An 11,691-nucleotide genomic window follows, 5' to 3' on the forward strand; every position below is an offset into this window, starting at 1 on the left:
TACAGCTCCAATGTCCTACATTTAGCTGAAGAACAACTTTTGGTCGTATCAGTTTACAAACCAGATCATGTGAGATTACAATCCTGCTGTTATCCCGCAGTCAGTTCTCTTCAGACAGAAGTGTTTATTCATGCATTTAATTTCAAATTTGATTATTGTTTGTACTTTAATTTAAGACCGTTTTTTCTTGGAGACTGGTTCATGTTAACATTAATATCTTTTATCCATTTTAGTTTTAGAGATACAACGCAGAAACAGGACCTTTGGCCCACCGAGGTCACGCCAACTAGCAATCGCCCATACACCTGCACGTGGGAGGAATGTGGGAGGAAACTGAAGTACCCATAAAACGCCCATGCAGTCACAGGGAGAATGTGCAAACTCCAGCCAGACAGTAGCCAAGATCAGGATCTATCACTGCGCCACTATGCCACCCTAACAAAAAATTCGGAGCAAGTGCCTATTCCATCTCCCTGTTCCAAAAATTAATTTAATATATGGTCCCTAAATAAGGGATTTATCAGATATTAAATTCTTCTTCTTCTTTCATGTCCATCATCTATGTTTCAAATGTTACATCACTGTTATCGTCCGTCCTGAAAAGGACGTATGCTTCCGGCGACAATCAGTGGGAGCCATCACGTGTACAATAGATGATGGTGGTAGCAGAATTAGCTCAGGCCACTTCCAGTTTCCAGCCCCGCGACATGGACGCTTCTGCTATGGGGCCAGATATTAAATTGAAAAGAACAGATACTACACTTGATCATAGCCAAAAGACTGAGAAGCGATTACTTCACTTAATTGCTGAAGGTGTCCCAAATAATCGCTAAGAAATTCTTGCAACCTTGATTTCATTCTCTTGTAAATGTTAGTTCAAAGATTCAGCTCAGCTGGTTGTTTCTAGCATAACTCTCTCTGTGCTAACAGGCTGTGCAAATAAAATGTTTCCTCGTTCCTATTTTCTGTTAATTTAGGGACACTTCTAAATTTATGCTGCTATTGCCCATTTAATAATCTGTGTAAATTGTTTCTTCTGCTTCATCTTGCCAAAGCCCTTCAATATTGGGCTTCTGTTCAAATAGAGAATTGGATAAGGGCAGCCAGTGAAAACAAAGCTGTTCAAACTCGATTCCATTTTCTCTGCATGGCCAGTAAATGAAACATTGAAACATTGAAGCCAGCACCGCCATTCAATATGATCATGGCTGATCATCCAAAATCAGTACCTTATTCCCACTTTTTCCCCATATCCCTTGATTCCGTTAGCCCAAAGAGCTAACTCTGACTCTCTCTTGACTACATCCAGTGAATTGGCCTCCACTGCCTTCTGTTGAGGCAGGAAGCTATCTGGATGTCATTTGATATAATAACAAGATGGGCCTGTTGCATGAATTTATTCTGGAGAAAGTCTTTCTGGTGGCACTCTGTCTCACAACCCCAGGGACTCAGGTTGGATCACTGACTCAGGTGCTATTTGTGTAAAATTTACATATTCCTCCCGTAATTAAGTGGGTTTCTTAAGTGGTGCTCTGGTTTCCACCTACAATCCAGGGATGTGTTGTGTGTTATGCTGGCTACAATAAATCATCCCTTGGTGCAGGTGATCATCTAGAGGACATTGGTGGATTTGCGAAGAGAAGGGTACAGGGAAGTAATGAAATGTGTACAGGAATTGATGGGATTTCTCTGCTGGGAGTTGGGATAAACCCACTAAGTTGACTGGCCTCTTGTATCATTATAAGTAAGTACCAATGTTTTCCCCACACTAGGCCCCCACTGGAAATGATGGTATGATGCATGGTGTGGCAGAATGTGACCTTCAAAACGTATTGACCATTTGAAAGCAGATGGTTTTGGATGTTTGGGGCTTACGTCTGATTCAGTCGGCAATATAAAGTGAAGGGACTGGAAAATAGGTTCCAGGCTGGATTTATTTGTGCCTAAGTTTATTCCTGCTGACTTGGGAGCAAACATTCTGTCCAGACTTGTGGTTTCTCTGGGTATCCTGATGGGTTTATGCTGAAAGCTAAAGAGCCTTATGCAGTTCACCTGTACTAAGCTGCATTTGGCAAACTTTTTGTGGCATGTTGAGACCTGCCTTACCACCCTAAGGATTGTGCAGAATTGCAACACTGACTTAAGATAGCATTGCCCTTGTGTACCTTTGAATGCTGAAGCTAGGCAACCACTGGAAAAATGCTTCTAATAGGTTTTTCATAAGGTCATAAGTGATAGGAGCAGAATTAGGCCATTCGGCCCATCAAGTCTACTCCGCCATTCAATCATGGCTGATCTTTCTCTCCTAACCCCATTTTCCTTACCCTTTGATCACATTTATCTTTATATTAGTTTTTTTTTTAGTTGCTTGGAACAAACCAATTGATTTCTTTGTTTGGTTACCTCCTTATTATTAGGTTGTGACTATTCAAGACACTATGTATGAAATAAATGTTAAGGATATCACACCAATATCAGGATTAAAATAAAAGATGGGGTCAGTAGGAACAAAAAAGGCAAACGTTGGTGGAGAATATGGGATGGAATATAAGAAATATTCAACCAGCTAGACATAATGAACTGTTATTAAGGAGACTATGCACAATAAATTAATTATAAATAAGGGAAAAGAGCAAGAAGGTACCAGTCTACAAGTTTATTTCTGTAGAAGAGCCATAAAGATAAAATTCTACTGCGCTTCAAGAGTGGTCGTCTTTTAGTATTGTCCTCAATGGATTCATAAGTCGGAGGCAAAGAAGGAATGGTGAAGGCTTAATAGAGTTGAGGGCGATGGGTAAAAAGCAGTATACCCCATAAATGATGGGAAATCCAGCATCTGCAGTTCCATCAGTAAATGACAGGTACAGAAATTCCACTTCAAAAACATCACACGATTGTTTTGTAACTGTTGAGAGCAATTGAAAAAATGTTACGATGAAGTGTCAGTCTGTTTATGACTAAATTTTTTTGAATGAAATTAAACTTTTGCTGAAATTATTCATAAAATATTCCAAATGTAATCACTGCAAATAAAGAAGATAACAAAAATAACTATGGTGAAAATTATTCTCTAAAATCGTCAGGCCAATCGAGTTGCATGCACAGAGCACCCTCTTGTGGAATTTCTTGAATGCCTTGAAGATTCAAGTTTGTGTTCAGATATTTTTAAATGTAGTGAGAACCTATCCTCTGTCAACTTCTTAGGCAACGTGATCCAGATTACAAACTCCCTCTGGTGGAAAAATATTTCCTCGGATCCCCTTTTACTCCTCATGGTAAACCTAAAGCTCTCTGGTTTTAGTTATGGAGACAAGGTTCTCACAATAGAGTCATAGAGTCATAAAGTGATACAGTGTGGAAACAAGCCCTTTGGTCCAACTTGCCCATACCTGCGACAACGTCCCAGCTACATTAGTCCCACTTGCCAGCGCTTGGTCCATATCCCTCCAAACCTGTCCTATCCATGTACCTGTCTAACTATTTCTTAAGCAATGGGATAGTCCCAGCCTCAACTACCTCCTCTGGCAGCTTGTTCCATACACCCACCACCCTATGTGTGAAAAGGTTAACCCTCCGATTCCTATTGAATCTTTTCCCCTTCACCTTGAATCTATCTATGTCCTCTGGTCCTCGATTCCCCTACTCTGGGCAAGAAACTGTGCATCCACCTGATCTATTCCTCTCATGATTTTGTACACCTGTATAAGATCACCCCTCATCCTCCTGCACTCCATGGAATATAGACCCAGCCTACTCAACCTCTCCCTATAACCCATACCCTCTAGTCCTGGCAACATCCATGAGAAATACTCATTGAGGTCCTTGCCCATCTCCTGTGGCTCCACACAGAGGTGACCGCTTTGATTCCTGAGAGGTCCCAATCTCTCTCTAGTTACCCTTTTCCCCCTTATGTATTTATAAAATCTTTTGGGATTGTCCTTAATGCTACCCGCCAGAGCTATCTCCTGGTCCCTTTTTGCCCTTCTGATCTCCTTTTTCAGTTTACTCCTTTGTTCCCGAAACTCCTCCAGGGATGCACTTGATCCCAGCTGCCTATACCTGTCCCATGCATCCTTCTTGTATTTGACCAATGCCACAATTTCCCTCGTCAGCCAAGCTTCCTTACATTTGCCTGCTTTGTCCTTCACTCTAATGGGGACGTACAAATCTATCATACACGTGACCTCATAATTTGTATACTTCTATCAGGTCCCTATTCAGCCTTGACACTCTAAGTAATTTAAACCCAGTCTGTCCAGTTCCTCCTCATAACTGAATATTCCTTCCCAGGCAACATCCTGGTGAATATTCTGTGTACCCTCTCGGGCATACACATCCTTCCTATAATGTGACAACGAGAACGGCAGTGAGAACCTAACCAAAGTTTTACAAAGTTGTACCAGGACCTCCATATTACTTTATTCTATGCCAACAACCCAAATGCCTTTTCACCGCCTTACCTACCTGTGTGGCCAATATCAAAGAACCATAGATGGATCTACCAAGGATTCTCTGTTCTCATTACTCACAGGGACTTACCGTTCATAGTGTATGTCCTACCTGTATTAGACCTCTCAAAGTACATCAGTTTACATTTATCACTTAAAATACTTGTAAAATACCTTGGAAATCTCTTTGTACATAACCAATTCAATCTAAAGGAGGTTTTTTTTTTTCAGTTCACTTTTACTGACTGTTGGATCTTAATGGTATGAACTGTATTCATTACTCCACTCCTAACTGGCTTAGTTTTAATTTAGTTTAAAGATACAGCATGAAAACAGGCCCTTTGGCCCACTGAGTCCGCACCGACCAGTGATCCTTGCACATTAACACTATCCTAAACACACTAGGGACAATTTTACATTTATACCAAGCCATTTAACCTACAAACCCATACACCTTTGGAGTGTGGGAGGAAACCTAAGATCTTGGAGAAAACCCACGCAGGTCACAGGGAGAATGTACAAATTCCGTACAGACAAGCACCCATAGTCAGGATCAAACCCAGTCTCTGATGCTGTAAGGCAGCAACTCTACCGCTGCGCCACCATGTCGCTCTGAGAAAGCGGTAATGAGTCATTTCTTTGAACTGCAGCATTGAAGGCACTGGAATGGGACTTCCAGGATCTAAACCCGGTAGAGATGAAAGAAAGGTGATGCATTTCCCAGTCAGCATGGTGTACAATCTGAAGAGGAATGTGCAGGTGGTAGTTTTTGCATGGGCCTATTGTCTTTGTATATTTAGTTATGGAGTTTGTGTGTTGAGGAGATGTTGTCAGAGAAGCCTATCCTAGTGCCAGATGTCACCTGTTTAAGGTAATGGATGGGTTTTGAATTGGGCTTCTTGAATATGTTGAAGCTATGTTGCTCTGAGCAACTGAAGCCACTCCATCACACACTGTACAATTTGTGATTTGTAGATGGTTTGGAACATCAGGAGGCAGATTAGTTGTCACAGGATACCAAATCTCCAATTTTCTGTTGTAACCCCAATATTTAAGTGGCTCATCCACTGGGGTTTCAGGTCCGCTGTGAGCCCCGTGATGTTTATGGAATTTGGAATTGGTAATTCCATCGAATGCCTTGCCCAATGAAAACTGAATTATGGATTTGGCAAAACCAAAACTATCTCAATATTCATTTCTTACACTTTCTAAGGTTGTGTTTAGTCCCTTGTATACAGAACACCTTCAGATAAATAGGAAAATATATACATACTTTGGTGCCTACATTCAAGCCTAGTGATCCAGAGTGTAGCTCTCCTCTACACGCAAGAGAACAAATGGATTGGGTGGGTGTTTTTCAGTGCAGCTCCATTCAGCCCATTAAGGTGATACTGAGCTTCAATTTACATATCACTTTAATTTCATATCCCACTTTGACTTCTCTATCTAGTTAGTTAGTTAGATAGTTTAGTTAGTCAGTTAGTTTAGTTTATTTGTCATTCCACTCCTTACAGATCATGCAACGAATGGGACGAAACAGAGTGCCTCCGGGGGCCATAGTGCAACACAAATGCAAACATATAGACAGGGGATGACAGTGCAGTACAATACGATACAGTACAATACAATTAGACAGTGCAATACAATACAATACATATAAACAGGGGATTAAAGCATCTATGGCCTCTAATGGTATTCAAATTAAACTCAATGTTAGCTCAAGAAAAGCACCTCATCTTCCAACTTGGAACATTACAGCTTTCAGAAATCAACAGTGAATTCAACTATTTCAGATAATCATCCATTCCAGTCTTCCAGCTCCCATGCCCAGAATTCATTCAATTTTTTCCCTCCCTTTTAGTCTTTCACATTTTATTCACTCATTTTTGGTGCAATTAGACAGGTGCATGGATTAGACAGGTGCATGGATTAGACAGGTGCATGGATTAGACAGGTGCATGGATAGGACAGGTTTGGAGGGATATGGTCCAAATGCAGGCGGGGGAACTAGTGTAGATGGGACATGTTGGTCAGTGTGGGCAAGTTGGGCCAAAAAGCCTATTTTCACACTGTATAACTCTATGACTCTATGTCCTTGCCCCTCATCCAACATTGTATAGTGGTTAAAATATGGTGGGTTCAATTGTCTAAGAACGAACAAGTCATGCATGATTCCTGGTTGTTTGGTGATGATCAACCTAATCTGTTATACAAGTTTCACACACGATCAATGATAATATTTTCTTTTTTGTGAGACTGTTCTGCAAACCTATATGGAGCCTTAAATGCTACATTATGAGCACCCATTGTAGGGAAGTCCTCAGACTGGGGAAACCCCCATGCTCATGTTATTTTTTGTCAAATGAAAGATGAATTTCCATTTCCTAGAGGAGCAAGTCTCTGAAGATAGACACAAAATGCTGGAGTAACCCTGGTCAGAACCCTGTCTTCAGGAGTCTGAAGAAGGGTTCCGATCGGAAACGTCACCTATTCCTTTTCTCCAGAGATGCTACATGACTGCTGAGTTACTCCAGCACTTTGTGTCTATCTTCAGGATAAACCAGCATCTGCAGTTCCTTTCTACACAATTCTCGGTGAAGACAGAAATACATTGGTAGGTACAAAATATATAGCAGAGCCATTGTAAAATGTGGGAATATTTGTTTATAATTGTCCCCGGCTTCCAATTAGTATGTTTTTTATAGAGTGGGCCCCTTTACCACCAATTTCACAAATCTTTGTTTTCATCAAAAGCATTATGAAAATTTACCACTTAATTGCCCACTGAAATTCAAAGTAAGTGATGTTAATTGAATAAACTTTATCTCTCACGTCATTAGCTCCAAAGGATGCGTGCAGAAAGATGAGAAATGTGTAGGAAGGAATTGCAGATGTTGGTTTAAACTGAACATAGACACAAATTGCTGGAATAACAGAAGGACAGGCAGGATCTCTGGAGAAAAGGAATGGGTGAGGTTTCGGGTCGAGACCCTTCTTCAGACTAGTTAGGAAAAAGGGGAACAAGAGATACAGACAATGATGTAGAAAGCTAAAGAACAATGAATGAAAGATATGCAAAAAAGTAAGAATGAAAAAGTAAAGATGAGTGTTGTATCCCCGGGGCCACAGACAATGTCCTCCAGCTGCAGGCCGGACACGGCTGTACGATAGGCGGCCATCTCCTCGTCCCCCAGCTGTGCGGCTGCTAGGGCGGAATAGTCGATCCCCCCGGCCATTTGTAGGACGGCGTGGATCGCGGGTCTAGACAGGGCGTCGGCCACCCTGTTGTTTTTTCCCTCCACGAACCGAATTGAGGTGGTATATTCCGACACATAAGCCAATTGTCTCTGTTGCCGCGCAGACCACGGATCCGAAACCTTGGCGAATGCAAATGTGAGTGGCTTGTGGTCTATGAACGCGGTAAAGGGTCTCCCCTCTAGGAAGTACCGAAAGTGGCGTACCGCGAGGTAGAGGGCGAGGAGCTCCCGGTCGAACGCGCTGTAATGCCGTTGGGCCCCGCTGAGGTGCCTGCTAAAGAAGGCAAGTGGCCGCCAACACCCGTCGATGTACTGCTCTAGCACCGCGCCGACCGCCACCTCCGAAGCGTCCACGGTCAGGGCGGTTGGGGCATCCTCCTTAGGATGGACGAGCATCGTGGCCCTGGCCAGGGCCTCCTTAGCCTGCTCAAAGGCCGCTCCTGCTTCGTCGTCCCACTCGACCTCCTTGCGGCGACCAGCCATGAGGTGGAAGAGTGGGCGCATAGTTCGGGCTACCGACGGCAGGAAGCGGTGATAGAACGAGACCATCCCAGCGAATTCCTGCAGGCCCTTGACATTGATCGGCCGGTGCCGGTTGCACAGCCCCGCCCGCGCGGTCGCCCCCCGTCCAAGCTACCCCCTCCAGTGTCTGCTACGACCCCTCCACCTGTCGGTCAGTCGCCGGTCCCTGCGCCGGTCATGGTGCGCACCCGGGCTGGTCGCCTCGTGCGCCCTCCTGTCCGTTTTGTACCTCCGGTTCTTGGGGGGGGTCCTGTGGCGGATCAGGCCACTCCTCGGGTCAGCCCCCTCGTTACGTGACGGACAGGTGAAAGGGGTTAAAAGCCAGACCAAGGGAAGGCGTGGATCATCCCTAGGAGAACTACGCTGTGGGCACCAGCTCACAGCCTAATAAAGAATCTAACTAAACACTGCCTGGCGTCTTGCCTTTTCTCTGGCCTCCGCCAGGCCACTACAATATTGTACTTTTAGTACGTTTCTATTTACATATATAACTACTGCAAGTCAGGTTTCATCACATTTATTCTTTTGATTATTGTAGAATTAAACAGCATGGAAACAGACCCTTTGGCAGCAGTTGTCTATTTGAGCTGGTCCTCTTCCGTTGTTACAGTGAGATCGCCACGCAAACTGGAGGAACGGCAGCCTGTGCCTCATCTGGATTCCCACCTACTTCACCCCTCCAACCCCGCCCCCCCCCTCCTTTTCCCCCATCCCTCCCGTTACATTTTTCCATCGGGCTTCACAATCCATAACTCTCCAAACGATGCATGCATGCTGTTCTTATCTCTGGCCTTCCAACCATCTGCCTGGCAACCCCCCCCCCCCCCCCAACTCTGTGTTGGCCACACTTTGTCCTGTCTCTTCCCATTTCCAGCTTTCTTTCCCCCTCCCTACATTCAGTCTCAAGAAGGGTCTGAAAAAGAAAGGGGGAATCCCCATCTGGATTTACCCAATCCATCTGTCATGATGATGATGTGCAAATATCGTGACTTGTGTATCAGGTGACTGGAGAGTTGGAAGGTGTGCTTGCTGTGGACTGCAAGGCCGGGAGGTTGCAGTTAGGAGAGACAAAAAATAGAAACTAAGTAATGTAACTTATACAGATTGTGTCTGCATCATTATTCCACATCTGAGGCGGAGATGTGACATTGGCGACGAGGATATTTTGGATATTCCGGATTTTGGATTCTGAATCCGTGACTACCTGCTGGGTAAAAGGTTAGAAAAAGGTCATAATGGCAGTTGCTGGAGCTGATTTCTTAGCACTTTACGGAGTTCCACACTTCGATCCGACAGGTAATCGTGTACTGTCAGCGTGAAGTGGAAAGCGTGGCTGGAGGAATTCGAGGCCTATGCCGACAGTCGCGGGCTCTTTCTTGATGAGAGTACGCCAGGGCAGAAGGTGCAGCGGAGAGCATTGCTTCTCTTCACTGCGGGGCCAGCAGTTCGAGAAATGTTTAAAACACTCCCTGACGCCGGAATGTAGGAAGCCTATAAGAAAGCCGTTGATGCATTGAACAGTCATTATGTGGTGGTGCCAAATGCTACATTTCAACGCCATTTATTCCGCAAAAGAGGGCGAAACTGTTGCTCTATTTGTGACGAGACTGAGACAGGTGTCTGTAGGATGCAAATATGTGGCTGCTGATGTGGAAAACCAGATATTGGATCAGGTTGTCCAGCATTGCAGGTCAGACAAGCTCAGGAGAAGGCTGTTAGAAAAAGGCGGTGAGTTAAACCTTAATGATGCTTTGTCCATTGCAGCAGCACTGGAAGCTGTTGGACAATTTCACAGCATGAAATTAAAAGATTGCAAGACAGGGCAAGTTAACTGGCTGTCCCACGGGAGACCAAGAAGTAAGCCTGAACGTGAGATTGAGTGTTACAGGTGTGGCAACAAGGGTCACATAGGGAAAGATGCATGTTGTCCGGCAAAAGGTAGAACATGTAGGAAGTGCGGAGGCAAAGATCATTTTGCAAAGAAATGTAAAAGTGAAGCCAGGGAAAATACAAATGATTACAAGAGTGAATCTTCCAAGCCAAGGGAGAAAGGGAAGTCCAGTGACAAGATAGGCAGACCGTGGCAGGAAAAGAAGAGTCACGCCCGTCACGTAGAAGGTGTTATGTACAAGAGGAATGTATCGAGTGTAAAAAAAGTGCATGTCGAGAGACACTCGAATCGAGGGGGAGCCAAAGTTCACCGAGAGCTACTGATTCAGAGGGGCCAGAAGACATCCCTGAGGTGGTGACCGGTGTTTCTGAGCCAACGAGGATTCCTGAGGTGGTGACCAGAGTTCCAGAGGCAGCAGGCTGCGACGCAGGTGGCGAGCAGACATCGCGTCTGGATGACAACACGTTGGCAGATTCAACAGACTCTGATGTTCTTGTGCCAGCTGGTAGATCAAAACGTGAAAGGAGAGTTCCCAAAAGATACGACGATTTTGTGTTATAGACTATAGTTATAGTTTTGTTTGGTAATTATATGACATTTGTTTAGAGGCAAAGGAAGCTTACAAGTTATTATTTGTATATTTGTATTAAGGAAAATAATAACATAAGTAAACAATTGTTTAATGGGGAAAAGAACACAATAATTTAAAATTTAATTCTGGTAAAGGAGGGATGTCATGATGATGAGTCATGATGATGATGTGCAAATATCATGACCTGTGTATCAGGTGACTGGAGAGTTGGAAGGTGTGCTTGCTATGGACTGCAAGGCCGGGAGGTTGCAGTCAGGAGAGACAATAAATCGAAACTAAGCAATGTAACCTATACAGATTGTGTCTGCATCATTATTCCACATCTGAGGCGGAGATGTGACACCCTCCATCTATACTCCTATTTGGGCCGAATAGCCTAATTCTTCTCCTATAACTTGTGAATGATATTCCTTTTTCTGGCGTCACAATTTTGTACCCTCCACATTGTCTCACACCTTTTGTCTTTTCATCTCTGGCCTTTGTTCAACCATTTGCTTATCAAAAGGTGTGAGATAAGGATAGAAGAGTTGGAAATGATGAGATAGCCCATGTCAGTGTGGAGTAGATGTGAAACAATTTTCTAAAGCCCAGTTTTGAGTTGCAAAGGAAGTGAGAGAAGAGCAGATTTAGGACGGGATTTACCAGGGTAGTATTGATCTACCACCATTGCTACCAAACGATATAACATTGCAAAGAAAGGAATGCTGTTATTTGTAAAAGATGCAGAGAGCTGGAAATAGTCATAAACAAATGGACAATTGTAATGGTTCTGAACAATAGACATGGGGCCAGAAAGTATAAGAAAATAACTGCAGATGCTGGTACAAATCGATTTATTCACAAAATGCTGGAGTAACTCAGCAGGTCAGGCAGCATCTCGGGAGAGAAGGAATGGGTGACCCGAAACGTCACCCATTCCTTCTCTCCCGAGATGCTGCCTGACCTGCTGAGTTACTCCAGCATTTTGTGAATAGGACCAGA

The 11,691-nt window shown here is 43.9% G+C and overlaps 1 pseudogene; it reads right to left on the reverse strand.

Moving 5' to 3' along the window:
* Positions 1–579: 579 nt before the first annotated feature.
* LOC144594128 (U2 spliceosomal RNA) lies at positions 580–792 on the reverse strand (annotated as a pseudogene).
* Between the last annotated feature and the right edge of the window lie 10,899 nt (positions 793–11,691).

This window comes from Rhinoraja longicauda, chromosome 5, assembly GCF_053455715.1.
Source record: "Rhinoraja longicauda isolate Sanriku21f chromosome 5, sRhiLon1.1, whole genome shotgun sequence".
NCBI lineage: Eukaryota > Metazoa > Chordata > Chondrichthyes > Rajiformes > Arhynchobatidae > Rhinoraja > Rhinoraja longicauda.